We start from the raw sequence: 15,944 nt of genomic DNA, 5'->3' as shown, positions 1-15,944 counted from the left end.
CATCCAATGTAATAAAAAAAAGTCAACCAACGAACTAGATTCTTGTACCGGATCTCCTCTCTGGTAAACAAGAATACCCTGAAGACTCTAAGAGGAGCACTCATTCAAGGGTACTACGACTATGCTTGCACCTCATGGTACCAAAGCACCTCAAAGGCGCTAAAAACAAAATTACAAACATCACAAAACAAACTGGTCAGACTACTGCTTGACCTTACTCCTAGAACCCACCTCACCCCTGCCCACTTTGACAACCTAGGATGGCTTAGAGTAGACGACAGAGTACAGCAACTTGCAATGGGCCTGGTCTACAAGATACACTACACGACTAAGGTGGTACCCATGTACATGTCAAAATACTTCCCAAAGGTCAGTGAATACCACGACCACAACACCAGAGGGAGCTCCACAAATCATGTTAAACCCAGATTCGGCTCAAACAAGGGACTAAACACATTTTGCAATTATGCCACATCAATGTGGAACGCCCTACCCACAGCTGTAAAGGAATGTGAATCACTACCCACTTTCAAAACTACTCTCAAAGAGCACCTACGGGAGACTGCAATTCGAAACTGGCCCCTGTAAACTTCCTAACGCAACCCCCTCCAATGTACAGTAAATGTCCTAATCCTTGGGACCAAGTAAGGTTTCGTGGATAATCCAATGTACAGTTACCCTTACCCCACCCCGCCTTACATGCTATACTATTTTATTTCATACTTATCTTGTCTAGCACAGTCTCTAACAGTAACAGTAAGAAGCATTTTGGATAAAAGTATTCTGTACTTCTGTATGACAACAATGTATGCCTTTCAAATGTTAAATGATAAATGATTAAATGATACACACTGAAATCTACGCTCTCTCATCCTGCTTTCCACAACGCGACAATATTATTAAACAGCAGCTCTGTGCTGTTCAGTATAGACATATGTACAATGTTCGATGCAGAATAGAAGTAACTGAGTTACCATACAACATACAATATACTATGCAATGTACTAATATACAATACGGCTCACTTTTCCCACTTCAATGACAGAGCTGCTGTTTAATAATATTGTCGCGTTGTGGAAAGCAGGATGAGATAGCGTAGATTTCAGTGTGTATCATTTAATCATTTATCATGAAAAGACACTTTTTTATGCCACTGTGGGAATTAATATGAAATGCTGATGTGAATGTCTCTTTCCTCTGAACTTGTTAAAAAAATAATTTTTTTATTTTATTTTATTTTTTAAATCTTTAAACCACCCACGTACCCCTAGGGGTACGCGTACCCCCGGTTGGGAAACACTGCTCTAAAAGAATGATCTACCACACTACAGACGGTTAACCTTTCACTACCACACTACAGACGGTTAACCTTTCACTACCACACTACAGAAGGTTAACCTTTCACTACCACACTACAGACGGTTAACCTTTCACTACCACACTACAGAAGGTTAACCTTTCACTACCACCTTTCACTACCACACTACAGAAGGTTAACCTTTACCACACTACAGGTTAACCCTTTCACTACCACACTTATAGCCATGAAGTGCTTTGAGAAGCTAGTAAAGGGCTACATCTGCTCCTCCCTCCCCATCAACCTGGACCCCCTGCAATTTGCATACCGCCCCAACAGGTCCACGGAGGACGCCATAGCCCATGTGCTGCACACAGCAGCATCACACCTGGACAAGAGGCAGGGGAACTATGTGAGAATGCTATTCATCGACTACAGCTCAGCATTCAATACCATAGTCCCCTCCAAACTCATAGCCAAGCTTAGGGATCTGGGCTTGAACTATGACCTCTGCCAGTGGGTCTTGGACTTCCTGACGGGCAGACCCCAGGTGGTGAGAGCAGGCAATTGCACCTCCTCATCCATCACCCTCAACATAGGGGCCCCCCAGGGCTGTGTTCTGAGTCCCCTCCTCTACTCCCTGTACACACATGACTGTGTGGCTCAGCGGAGTAACAACACAATCATCAAATTTGCTGACGACACAGTAGTGGTGGGCCTGATCTCTGCAAACGACGAGAGGGCCTACCTGGAAGAGGTCAAGGTCCTGGCGGGATGGTGCCAGGAGAACAGCCTCTCCCTGAACGTCAGCAAAACAAAGGAGATGATTGTGGACTTTAGGAGGTCGGGGGTCAGGGACTACAGCCCCCTCAGCATCGACGGGGCACCGGTTGAGAGAGTGAACAGTTTTAAGTACCTCAGAGCCCACATATCCGAGGACTTGACATGGACCACACACATTGACAGTGTTGTGAAGAAGGCACGACAACGCCTCTACTTCCTCAGGCGCCTAAGGAAGTTCCAAGTCAGTCAGAAGATCCTTAAGAACTTCTACTCATGTACAATAGAGAGCATCCTGACTGGCAATATCACCTCCTGGTTTGGGAATAGCACTGCACAAGACCGAAGCAGACTACAGAGAGTGACACGTTCAGCCGAACGCACAATTGGAGGGGGGCTTCCCACCCTCCAGAACATTTACAACAAGCGGTGCAGGGGTAAGGCTAAGAGAATCATCAAGGACTCCAGCCACCCAAACAACTGCCTCTTTGAACTGCTGCGGTCAGGCAAGCGATACCGGAGTCTCATGGCGAGCACAGAAAAACTCAGAAGAAGCTTCTATCCCCAGGCCATCAGGCTGCTCAACGAACAATAAACACTATGCAACAACCATCAAATGCACACAGCACACACATCCACACGCACACACTCACTTTAAACAAACAACACACTGCAGCACCCACTCTCCACACTTTAGAACACCTAAACACACTTTATATTTATTGGTAAAGGATTTGCACTACAACCGTACACCTTACTGTAAATTGTACCTAAATTGTACCTCATCCCATTTCTGCTTTGCACTATAGTATTGTATATTAGTACATTGCATAGTATATTGTATATTGTATGGTAACTCAGTTACTTCTATTCTGCATCGAACATTGTACATATGTCTATACTGAACACTGTGACTTCTATTTTTACTATTTTTACATGCTATACTATTTTATTTTATTTCATACTTATCTTGTCTAGCACAGTCTCTGGAGCGTAACAGTAAGAAGCATTTTGTATAAAAGTATTCTGTACTTCTGTATGACAACTATTAAAGAAACTTGAAACTTGAACTTGAAACAAGGTATTCACAAACTATCTGACATATACAGTGAATACGGTCTCAGATCTTTTCAAGAGCTCAAGCAAATCTATAATGTCCCTAGTACATCCTTTATTTACAGTTGCGCACTGCAATGCGCACTTATGGTGTCCCATGCCTTTACCAGTTCATCCTTTAATGAATATAGTGAGTGGCATAAATGTTAAAATGGTTTTGTTTCTGGGTTATATAATAAAATACAAGGAAAACTAAACAGAACTACAGGTAATACCACTGTCTGGAACATAGATTTAAAGGATTAACGCCTGCATAAATTGGCAGAATGTATGGGATAATATTCCGTTAACCTCTCGTAATTATAATAATCAATTAACTCATTACAAACTGATACAAAGATTTTATCTGTCACCCAGGAAACTCTGTCAAATCAAAATTTTACAAAGTCCCTCCCCTATGTGCTTTATGTCCGCAAAAAGTCATAGGAACATACATACATATGATGTGGGAATGTCCAGGAGTACTAGCTTTTTGGGCCAAGGTTGCATTATTTCTCACTAATATAACGGAGATAAACATACCTTGTTTGCCACACATTATATTATTAAACGATGATTCATCTCTAAAAATCACAACTGCAAGCAGGCAGGCTACACAGTATATGACTATACTGACGGACAATCTATATACTGAAAAGACACTTTTTTATGCCACTGTGGGAATTAATATGAAATGCTGATGTGAATGTCTCTTTCCTCTGAACTTGTTAAAAAAATTATTTTTTTATTTTATTTTATTTTTTAAATCTTTAAACCACCCACGTACCCCTAGGGGTACGCGTACCCCCGGTTGGGAAACACTGCTCTAAAAGAATGATCTACCACACTACAGACGGTTAACCTTTCACTACCACACTACAGAAGGTTAACCTTTCACTACTACACTACAGACGGTTAACCTTTCACTACCACACTACAGACGGTTAACCTTTCACTACCACCTTTCACTACCACACTACAGAAGGTTAACCTTTACCACACTACAGGTTAACCCTTTCACTACCACACTACAGAAGGTTAACCCTTTCACTACCACACTACAGAAGGTTAACCTTCCACTACCACACTACAGAAGGTTAACCTTTCACTACCACACTACATAAGGTTAACCCTTTCACTACCACACTACAGAAGGTTAGCCCTTTCACTACCACACTACATAAGGTTAACCATTTCACTACCACACTACAGAAGGTTACCCCTTTCACTACCACACTACAGAAGGTTAACCATTTCACTACCACACTACAGAAGTTAACCTTTCACTACCACACTACCAAATGGTTAACCCTTTCACTGTGACAATACTGAAGGTTAACCCTGTCACTGCCACACGACAAAGGGTTAACCCTTTGTGAGTGAAGGGGTTAACCTTCTGTAGTGTGGTAGTGAAAGGGTTAAAGTACTTCACACTAAAGTTTGATAAATAAACAATTAGCTACAGATCATCGTTACAGATTCCGTACTTGATAAAGGGATTCTAATGCCGTATGAAGTGCTTCTACTTTTAATCTTGCTGCCGGTCTACACTCCAGCAGGCCGTCTTGAATCTATAGGTGTAGACCTTGTAGACCTTGTATTTGTATAGCCCCAAAATCTCGACAAATTGCCAACATCACTCAGACAGAAACACACACACACACACACACACACACACACTCACTCACTCACTCACTCACTCACTCACTCACTCACTCACTCACTCACTCACTCACTCACTCACTCACTCACTCAGAAACATGCTCACGCACAAACTGAACAAAATAACATATCTGACCTCAAGACATGGTGTCAAAAAAGGTTTATATGGCTTTTTTGCATTATTAAACTGGCACTAGTACATTTGATCACCATGCCTGTCAATGAAAATAGTACTGTGCTGCCCTCTAGTGCTTATGATGTAGAACTACAGCAACAAAAACTCAGAGCAGGCTTTCCCAAGGTAGGGGTCAGGACCCACACTGGGCTCCCTTACAAAAAAGATGTCTGAATCAAACTAACATTAATAATACTATGTGGTCACTATTTTGACTTGAAAAACGACTGCCAACAGCTGTTTGCACAGAAGCTACTGTGAGATCCATGCTGCCAAATGATGGTTACAGATGGTTCACCCTTTCACTGCCACACTACAGAAGGTTAACCCTTTACTATCACACTACCGACGGTAACCCCTACACTCCAGCACGAGGCCTCCGCTCCTCCAACTCCGACCTCCTCACCCCCCACTGGGAGACCGAGCTTTCGCCGTAGCTGCCCCCAGGCTGTGGAACTCCCTCTCCCCCTCCATCCGAGGCTCTGACACCATCAACCTCTTCAAAACCCACCTAAAAACACACCTGTTCACACTTGTCTTCTCGCAGATGGATCAAAAGACCCAATAACAGAGAGGACTGGCTCTGCAGTGGTAGTGCCTATAGCCTCGGAGTTCAGGTAGGTAGAAGGAACCCAAACTGTCTAAGTGTATATTCTGTGGAGTTGTAGCCATTTGGATGGCGTTAGAGTGGGTGGAGTTGATTGATTGATTGATTGAAAACTTTATTAACAGATGGCAGAATGGGTACAATACAGTACAGCTCAATACACACAATTGTTAAGGGGATGCAGACCAGAGAAAGACTTTCGTCTTGTTTACATCAGGGTCCCCCATTTTCAATTCATCAGGACATAATATGACATACATGACATACAGATAGTCAGGAGGAAGCCAAACCCAGCAAAGTACTGATATGCAGCGATTCTGCAAGTGGCCTGTACAGCATTAAGTTGGGTACATCTAGAAAGCGGCACGATCTGATAGGTGAGATATTGGAAATACATACAAGAGTAATAAAGAAAGGAACTATGGTTACATTCATATGGGTCCCGGCGCATGTGGGCATTTTGGGGAATGAGAGGGTGGATAAGGTAACGGAACGTAGGCCAAATGCGTCCACATTTTTATAGGATTCTATCACATTTTCATAACAATAGTACCCTGCGCCGTTTTCATTGAGGTTTCTTACAAATTAACGATGCTTTATCTTGTCCTTTATATGCCGATTATCATTAGAATCTTAAATTGTACCATATGTCCCCCTTTAGACAACATATGTAACGCTACCAGCGCACTTTTGTTAAGATAATTAGTTGGCCATTCGCGGTCGCTATACCGAGGTCGCAGTAATAGTTTAACGCTGTTCAGATCACGTCGGAGAATATAGACCCATCCCAGTGACCTGCGACCTGTGCTAACGCTCTTGGAAAATGCAGTGTTGTAGTTCTCAACATTTTCAGCCTTTAATTTTAAACCAATGCTGCCATCTACTGACAACAAAAAAGTGTTGTCTAATCGTCACCTTGAGAGTCACTTCCGCTAGCTAAACTAGCTGTTAAGAAAGGAGAAATAGACACGGTAATTCAATGATCAAAGGCAGAGGGAAAGAGTACAGTGTGGAGGGAAGCTAATGATGAGTGGCAGCGGCAGTGGGATCAGGAGACTAGGGGAAGACAGTTACATATAGTGCAAAACAGAGTGGGTGGTGTGAGAATCAGGGGAGGAAATAGGAAAGAGGCGGTGGTGATGACAAGGTTAAGGGATAGGGCACAGTACGTTGAAGGGGACTCTTAAAATGATGGGGATCAGCATCCAACAGGGTTATGTGACTGTTGTCAGGTGGAGGAGACAGTGGAACATGTACTAGTGGTTAAGTGCAGGAAATATTCATCAGAAAGGGGGGACATGATGGAGGGAATGGAAAGAGCAGGAATGACAGAAGCAGGGTTGAAGGGCATATTGGAGTGTGGAGGAAGTGGACAAGGCAGGAAGTGTTTGATTAGCTTCAGTGGATTACACTGTGCAACATCTGCATTATAATCTGATCAAAGTTTCGTGTTTGATTTATCAATATATATATATTTTGTGGAATTTTTACCTAAATGTTCAAAATAGCAGTTTTGCTCATCAAAAATGTGTTTTGTTTTTTGTTTAAAAAGTGTAGTAAAATAAGAAAAATATTTAAAAAATATATTTCATTGCCCTCTCGGAGGGGGGGAACTCAGACTAGACATTGACAAACAAATTACAACTAAGGACAATGAAGGACAATAACGAATACACATGACAAGGGAAAGGGTGGGGGGGGGGGGCAGAGAGGGGAGTAAGTAAAGTAGCGGGTGAGGAGGGGGATTGAGAGAAGGGTGGGTTATGGAGTGGATGGCTCACAGGTCAATCTCCTATGATTAGGAGCCTATATTATCCACAAGCAATTCCCAGATGTTATTAAATTGTGAGACTTCGATGTGATTCACGGTTGAGATTGTTTCCTGTGATATGTAATTTGAGAGAAGGCCCAACCATTGCCCAGTATTCACATTTTTTCTTGTCTTCCAGTTTAAGAGGATAGTTTTCTTGGCAACAGCTAGAGAAACGAGTAGGGGTTTGGTGTTCTGGAGTAATAAATTGATAGCAGTAGTATCCCCGAGTAGACAGAGGGAGGGGGAGAGAGGAATGCTGCAGCTCATGACCCGGGATAGTGTATTGATGACGGAATTCCAGAAGTCTTGAACAGGTGGGCAGAGCCAGGTGGCATGGAAATAGTTGTCTGGGGTGTTGAGGGTGCAATGGGAGCATACATCTGTGCTTGCAAATCCCATTTGAAACATCCTGTGCTGTGTGATATGTACTCTGTGTAACACCTTATATTGGATTAATTGAAGGTTAGTGTTGTTAGTCATTGTGAATGTGTTGGTGCAAATTTGTTCCCAGGATACGGCATTGGGAGAGAAAGCCAAGTCCTGTTCCCATTTTGTGAAGGGGAGATGGAATGTAGTGTCTGCGCTTGCCAGTATTTTGTATATTTTTCTCTTTTGATATTTTTATTGGTTTTTTAAAAGATTTTTCACATACAGCTACTTACATTACAAAACACACATTGGGACAGAAGGGGGGGGGGGGGTTCCTCCAGTTCATCTATGCCGTCATGCCAGCAAAAACAGATCAAAAAGAAAAACAAGCTAAAAAAGGAAATCTAACCCAGACAGGCACTGCACAGTACTGCACTTGCCTCGAGCCCATTCACATGTATGCATACATATGTATACATATATTATTTTTTTTCTATCCAAAGTCTGTCCATACAATGGGGCATTGGGCCTTTAGAAGGATCTGAGAAATTGTAGCAGGAAAGTAGTCCAATAGTGGGGCCCACACATCCTGAAAGGAAGCGTCGTTGCCTCTATGCATTGCACAGAGTCTTTCATGGGGTAGCACACCGAAGATCTCTCTGTACCACATCTGTATGGATGGAGGCCTATCCTTAATCAGGTTTATCAAAATGCATTTCCGGGCTGAAAGCAGAAGTTTATCAAATAGTTTGAATTGTAAGGGTGTCAAATTATTTTCCTTTGATGGGAGTCCCAGTAAAAAAGCTCCTGGATCCTTCTTTATTTTCACCTTGAAAATGTCGCTCAGCTCACGTGCCACTTAGCCCCAGAACCTGGATATACACTTACATTCCCAAAAGTAGTGATAGTAGGTGCCCAGATCTGTTTGACATAATGGAGATATTGAACGGTCCATTTTGTTTAGTAACACAGGTGTGATGTGTAATCTGTGAAGAATTTTATATTGTGTTTCTCTTAGTCTGTTACAAGTATAAACCTTTTTAACTGAGTCAATGGCCTCCTGCCAGTCGTCTTCAATATATTCACTGTTAAAATCTCTTTCCCATTTGCGGAGGGATGGTAACTCCTGTGAGTCCAGTGAGTACAGCAGTGAGTAAAACGCAGAGATGAAATGTGATACCTTACTACAGTTGGATAAGAAGTTCTCTGTTTTGCTGTAAAGGGAGCCCATTGGCGTTGGCAGCTGTAGTGAGTTAATAAAATGTCGTATTTGCAAGAAACCAAAAAAAAATCTCTTGGGAGGTTAAATTGTGTTTGCAGTTGCTGAAACGACATCAACACACCATCCCTAAACAGATCCCCCCAGGGGTGCAGTCGTGCACACGCGCGGTTACACGGCGTGTCATTAGTAGGTCACTCAGGGCAGAAGTGCGCGCAATGATAAGTACCCAGCCGTTGTAGAAAGCTACCCGGCCGGCGGCCGGCACTTCTCACCTAGACTTTGCATAATAATAGGAACCTACGAGAAGGTGGGGGGCTGCGTGATCTCCATTGTTATGCATAATAATCATCTGTTCTGTGCGCAACTGAGGGAACATGTATGCGCGTGCGCGGGAGCGGGAGCGCGCGTGCACGTGGCGTGTAACCAGTTCCCATATTACGACTGCACCACTGGATCCCCCAATACACGAAGCCCTAGTGAGTGCCAGGTCTTAAAGATGGCCGAACTGCGCCCAGGTCCAAATTCATGGTTGTTAGAGATTGGTATTAGCAATGATCTTAGTAAGTAAGTAAGTAAGTAAGTATTTATAAAGCACCTTTCATACATGTCATGTAGCTCAAAGTGCTGTACACAATTATAGGCATATATAACGATAAAAGCAATAAAGTCATAGTGATCAGTTAAGATCAAAATAAAAAAAAATAATAATAATAATAGTAACGTAAAAATGAAAATAACGTAAAAACAGTCATTTGCTTACCAGTTTGGGAGAACAGGTCCGCACAAACATTTCCGCTCAGTGGCAACCGGAAGTGCACTAAACCAATGCACTTGTATGGTAGCAATGTTTAGCTCTTATAACGCTAGTGTAGTTACGTTTTTATCAGTGGTCATAGTTGGGTCCATAGTGCTTTACCAAGTCCCATGGATCCATCAGTGGCCGTGTATTGTGGTAGAAAGAAAGAAAAAGAAAAACGTATAAAGAAAACAGTCTAAAGTTTGAAAGTTTGGGAGGTCCGCAAAAACACGCCTTCAGCTCAGAAGCTGAGGCGTGTCAAAAACTTTTGAAAAAACTGGAGGCGTGTCTCCTATTGTACCCATTCCTTCATCTAAAAAGTTTGAAAGTTTGGGAGGTCCGCAAAAACACGCCTTCAGCTCAGAAGCTGAGGCGTGTCAAAAACTTTTGAAAAACTGGAGGCGTGTCTCCTATTGTACCCATTCCTTCATCTAAAAAGTTTGAAAGTTTGGGAGGTCCGCAAAAACACGCCTTCAGCTCAGAAGCTGAGGCGTGTCAAAAACGTTTGAAAAACTGGAGGCGTGTCTCCTATGTACCCGTTCCTTCATCTAAAAAGTTGGGTCCACAAGGCTTATCCTAGCCTCATGGATCCATCAGGTTTTTCCAAGCCATAACTATTTGTAAGCTAGACTGTATAGGTACGTTTTTAATTTTCCTTTAAAAATGTGTATAGAGCTGGCGTTTCTGATGTGTGTTGGTAGTGTGTTCCATAGTTTTGGGGCATAGTTGGCAAATGCCATACTTCCTATCCTTTTTTGGTTTCTGGGCGTGTCTAGTAAACCTGTAGTGGATGACCGTAGCGTTCTTGAGGGCAGATAACTAACTAGGGAATTTGCTATGTATTTTGGGCCTTGCTCATTAAGAGCTTTATATGTTAGGAAAAGGACCTTAAAATCAATTCTATGAGTTATTGGAAGCCAGTGCAGAGTGGCCAGGACTGGAGTGATATGTTCTCTTCTCCTTGTATGAGTTAGTAATCGAGCTGCAGAGTTTTGGATAAGCTGAAGCTTCCCAATGGTTGCTTTGGGAAGACCAGTGAACAGTGCATTACAATAGTCAAGCCGACTTGATACAAAAGCATGAATAAGTTTCTCTGCATCCTTTTTATTTACGAAAGGTCTTACTTTCGCTATGTTTCTTAGGTGGAAGAATGACGTTTTCATGGCCTTATTTATATGAGATTTAAAGGTCAGGTCTGAGTCCAAGATGACACCTAGGCTTGTAACCTCAGTCTTTACATAGGATGACAGACTCCCCAGGTTTTTACAAAGCACTTCCCTTTTCGCTTTTGGGCCGATCAATAGGATTTCGGTCTTGCTTTCGTTTAATTTTAGGAAGTTATTGTTCATCCACTTGTTTATTGCTAACAGACAATTTGTAATGGACTGTATGGCTGTAGTGTTATTTGGTTCTGCGGAGATATATAGTTGTGTATCATCAGCATAACTATGGAAGCATACATTGTGGTCTCGAATGATGTCCCCGAGGGGCAGCATATATAGTGAGAAGAGTAATGGACCAAGGCAGCTTCCTTGTGCGACTCCAAAATTGCTGTCATATTCCTCGGATACATTATCTCCAAGCTTAACATAGAACCTTCTCCCCTTAATGTATGTTATGAGCCAATTTAGTACATGATCGGAAAAGCCAACCAGTCTTTCAAGACGACTGATCAAGATATTATGGTCAATCGTATCGAACGCTGCACTAAGGTCCAATAGGACAAGAATTGAGACTTTGCCAGCATCGGAGTTTAGCCTGAGGTCGCTAACTATTTTGGTAAGGGCAGTTTCAGTGCTGTGATTTGTTCTGAAGCCTGATTGTAGTTCCTCCATGATGTTATTATCTTTGAGAAAGGAGTTTATTTGTACTGAGACTATCTTTTCTAATATCTTGCTGATAAATGGAAGGTTCGATATTGGCCTATAGCTTTTTAGTTCGTTTACATCTAAGTTTGTTTTCTTTAGTAGTGGTTTTACTACAGCCGTTTTAAATGCATCTGGAAAAGTGCCTGTTTGAAGAGACATATTTATGATTTCAAGGACATGATTTGAGACACTATCAAACACCCGTTTGAGAAATGCTGTTGGTATAGGATCGAGGCAGGAGGTGGCGGAATTACACTCAGAGACAATCTTACAGAGGTCAGGTAATGTAATACATGTGAATTCCCCCATTGTTATCTCAGGTGGGTTTTCACTCACAGCCAGATCTATATCAGCGGTAATGCTTGCTCTAATCAATGATATTTTTTCATTAAAGAAAACTGCGAACTCTTTTAGGTCTCCTCTCCCCGTGTAGATGGTAATCTGTCGCCACACTCTGATAGAGTTATAGATAATTGGATTGCCTCGTATCTCCCTATGAATCTTATCTTTATTACCGGTTACCAGTGCCCATAGTGAGTTTGGTGAGCAGCCCCACGAGTCCACACAGTTCTTATTGTGTAGATAGGCTTGTAACCATTCCCAGATGTAACGAGCGTGACAGGCCCAGTTATAGAAGAGTATATTTGGCATGGCAAGGCCCGCTTTACTGGTTGGTAGCTGCAAGATTTTAAATCTTTGCCTGGGTCTCTTTCCATGCCAAATGAACTTAGAAAAAGCCTTCTCCAGATCTTTAATATCTTTTTTGGATACCCATATGGGAAGCATTTGTAAGGGGTATAGAAGGCGGGGTAGAATGTTCATTTTTATTAGACTCGCCCGTCCCATGACCGATAGTGGGAGGTCATGCCACCGTTCCAGATCTCTCTTAACCGCTGTGGTGACTGGGGCCAGATTCAGACGTGCCATATCTTTTAAGTTGGGAGAGACTTTAATGCCAAGATATGTGAATCCTGACGTAGTCCATTTAAAAGGAAAATTATCTGGGATGTCTGATTGGGTCAGGGTTCCTAGTGGCATTGCCTCAGATTTACTTTGGTTAATTTTGTAGCCTGAGATAGCGCCGAAGTCTTTAACAATTGACAGGACAGTAGGCACTGACCTCTTCGGGGAGGACAGAAACAGTATAATGTCATCTGCATATAGAGCTATTTTGTGGGGGGTGCCCCCTGTCGTGAGTGAGACCCCCTCAATTTCATGATGACACCGGATAGCCTCTGCTAGCGGTTCGAGTGCTACGGCAAACAGTAATGGGCTTAGGGGGTCCCCTTGCCTTGTGCCTCTTGCCAAGGGGAAAGGCTCAGAGCAGGTACCATTGGTAAGGACACAGGCCATGGGAGAGTGGTAGATGGTTTGAATCCACTTAAGGAAATCCCCTCCAAGTCCATATCTCTCCATGACGTCGAACAGGTACCGCCATTCTACTCTATCAAAAGCTTTCTGCGCGTCTAGTGACACTGCTAGCGCTTTGTGTTTCAGTTGATTAGAGTACTGTATAACATTCAGTAACCGCCTCACGTTTGCAATGGAGTGTCGGCCTTGTACAAAACCTGTCTGGTCTGGGTTTATTATCAGAGGCAGCAGTCCCTCTATCCTCCTTGCTAATAATTTGGAGAGTATTTTACTATCCACCGCTATCAAGCTAATGGGCCTATAAGAGCCACACACGTCGGCTGGTTTATCTTTTTTAAGGATGAGAGATATATTAGCCAAGTTCAGAGTTTGGGGAAGACTGCCTCTTTGTAATGAGTCTGCATACATCTCTCTCAGAGGTCCGACTATAACCTTACTCATTTTTTTATAGAATTCTGGTCCATAACCGTCCGGGCCTGGGGCCTTACCCCCTTTAAGGGTTTTTATCGTTATGAGTATTTCTTCCTCTGTTATATCTTTACAGAGAGACTCTCTGTGTTCTTCAGATAGTGATGGAAATGTTATTTTATCAAGAACGTTTTCCCTCTGCAAGTCAGAGGTTCCACACTCTGAAGAGTATAACTTTTGATAAAAGGATTTCATAATTCTATTTATATCCTTAGAGGTGTGATGGCTAACTTCGTTGTCATCTTTGAGGGAGGTTATTGTGTTAGAATTCTGTTTACCTTTAGCCAGTCGAGACAAAAGTCGACCTGGTTTGTTTCCCGATTCATAAAACTGGTGCTTTGCAGCGTAGATGGTGGACTTAGCTTGTTTTGTCAGAAGTTGGTCTAGAGCTGAACGGGCGGCATCTAGTTGTTTTGCCAAATTTTTTGCCCAGGAACGTTTACATTCAGATTCCAATTTTAAGATACATTTTTCAAGTTCCAGTTGATTTTTGATGGCCTCTTTTCGTTGAGCCGAATTGTACGAGATAATACAGCCCCGGAGATATGCCTTTGCTGCCTCCCATAATGTGGAGGGGCACATCCCGGGGGTTTTGTTTACAGAGAAGAAAAACGTCCATTTGTTAGTAATATATTCCAAAAACGGGGGGCTGCTCATCAAAGAAGGATTCAAACGCCATTGTCTACTGGCAGGGTCCCTATAGGGCATGTGGAGAGTCAGGCTAACTGGACAGTGATCCGAGAGCGTCTGTGTGCCTATTATACACTCCTTAGTCCTATCCAATATCATTCTAGACGTCAGGAAAAAATCGATTCTAGAGTACACCTGGTGAGGTCGAGAGAAAAAAGTGAAGTCTCTTGTTCTTGGGTTGAGTACTCTCCAAACATCAAATAGCTCCAAATCATTACATAGCTCTCCAAGTCTGACACTTTTACGAGACGGAGTAGGTCGTGGGGTTGACTGGTCAACATTTGCATTGGGAGCGGAGTTAAAATCTCCCCCGATGATGGTGTAGTTAATTGAGAATGCGGATATTGCAGACAGTAATTTAGAGAAAAAGGAGGCCTCAAATACATTAGGAGCGTATACACAGCCCAGAAGGATATGTTCACCATAAAGGAAACCTGATAGCAAGACATATCTCCCTTCATCGTCAGACACCGCCTTTTCTAGGGTAAATTTTGTATATTTTTGAAAATATTTTCTTCTGTGATGTTATTTTATTCATTGCTAATATAATTGGAGGTGGTTCAAGATCATTCTGTGTAGTGTTAATTTTTTATTTCAAAATTGATTTCAGCTGTAGAAATTGGAAGTGTTGGTCTGTCCCAAGGCCGTATCCTTCAGTCAAATCTTGATAAGTGATTAAGCTGTTGTCTGTGAAGATGTGGTGATGTTAGTGTGTTACCAGTGATTTTGTTGGCTTTCCACCAGGCTGTTTTGGCTTTCCACCAGGCTGTGTTGGCTTTCCACCAGGCTGTAGTGGCTTTCCACCAGGCTGTCGTGGCTTTCCACCAGGCTGTTTTGGCTTTCCACCAGGCTGTTTTGGCTTTCCACCAGGCTGTTTTGGCTTTCCACCAGGCTGTGTTTGATTGATTGAATTGATTGAAAACTTTATTAACAGATTGCAGAATGGGTACAATACAGTACAGCTCAATACACACAATTGTTAGGGGGATGCAGACCAGAGAAAGACTTTCGTCTTGTTTACATCAGGGTCCCCCATTTTCAATTCATCAGGACATATATGACATACATGACATACAGATAGTCAGTACTGCTACATCTATACATTTATGACATACCAGATTTGCAAATACAGTACTGTTTGTGATACAGAAGGAGTCAGGAAAAGGGAGTATATACATTTGACGTAGAAACTGTACATTGGAGGAGGTTGGGTGGGGGGGGTTGGGTACACTGGGATATTGACAACCATACTGGGTAATCTACATTGGAGGTGGTTGGGGGGGGGGGGGGGCACACTGTATATACAAGCAAAACTGTACATTGAGGGGGGGGGGGGGGAGACACTGTACAAACAAACAAAATTGTACATTGGACTATTGACAAAACCATACTAGGTAAATGACTGTACATTGGAGGGGGTTGGGTTAGGATATTTACAGGGGCCAGTGTTGAATTGCAGTCTCCCGTAGGTGTCCCTTGAGAGAGGTTTTGAAAGTGGGTAGTGATCCACATTCCTTTACAGCTTTGGGTAGGGCGTTCCACATTGATGTGGCATAATTGCGAAACGTGTTTAGTCCCTTATTTGAGCCGAATCTGGGTTTAACATGATTTGTGGAGCTCCCTCTGGTGTTGTGATCGTGGTATTCACTGACCTTTGGGAAGTATTTTGACATGTACATGGGTACCTTGGTCGTGTAGTGTATCTTGTAGACCAGGCCCATTGCAAGTTGC

The sequence above is a fragment of the Notolepis coatsorum genome (assembly GCF_963971535.1).
Source record: "Notolepis coatsorum genome assembly, chromosome: 4".
Taxonomy (NCBI): domain Eukaryota; kingdom Metazoa; phylum Chordata; class Actinopteri; order Aulopiformes; family Paralepididae; genus Notolepis; species Notolepis coatsorum.
This window is presented reverse-complemented; position numbering follows the sequence as displayed.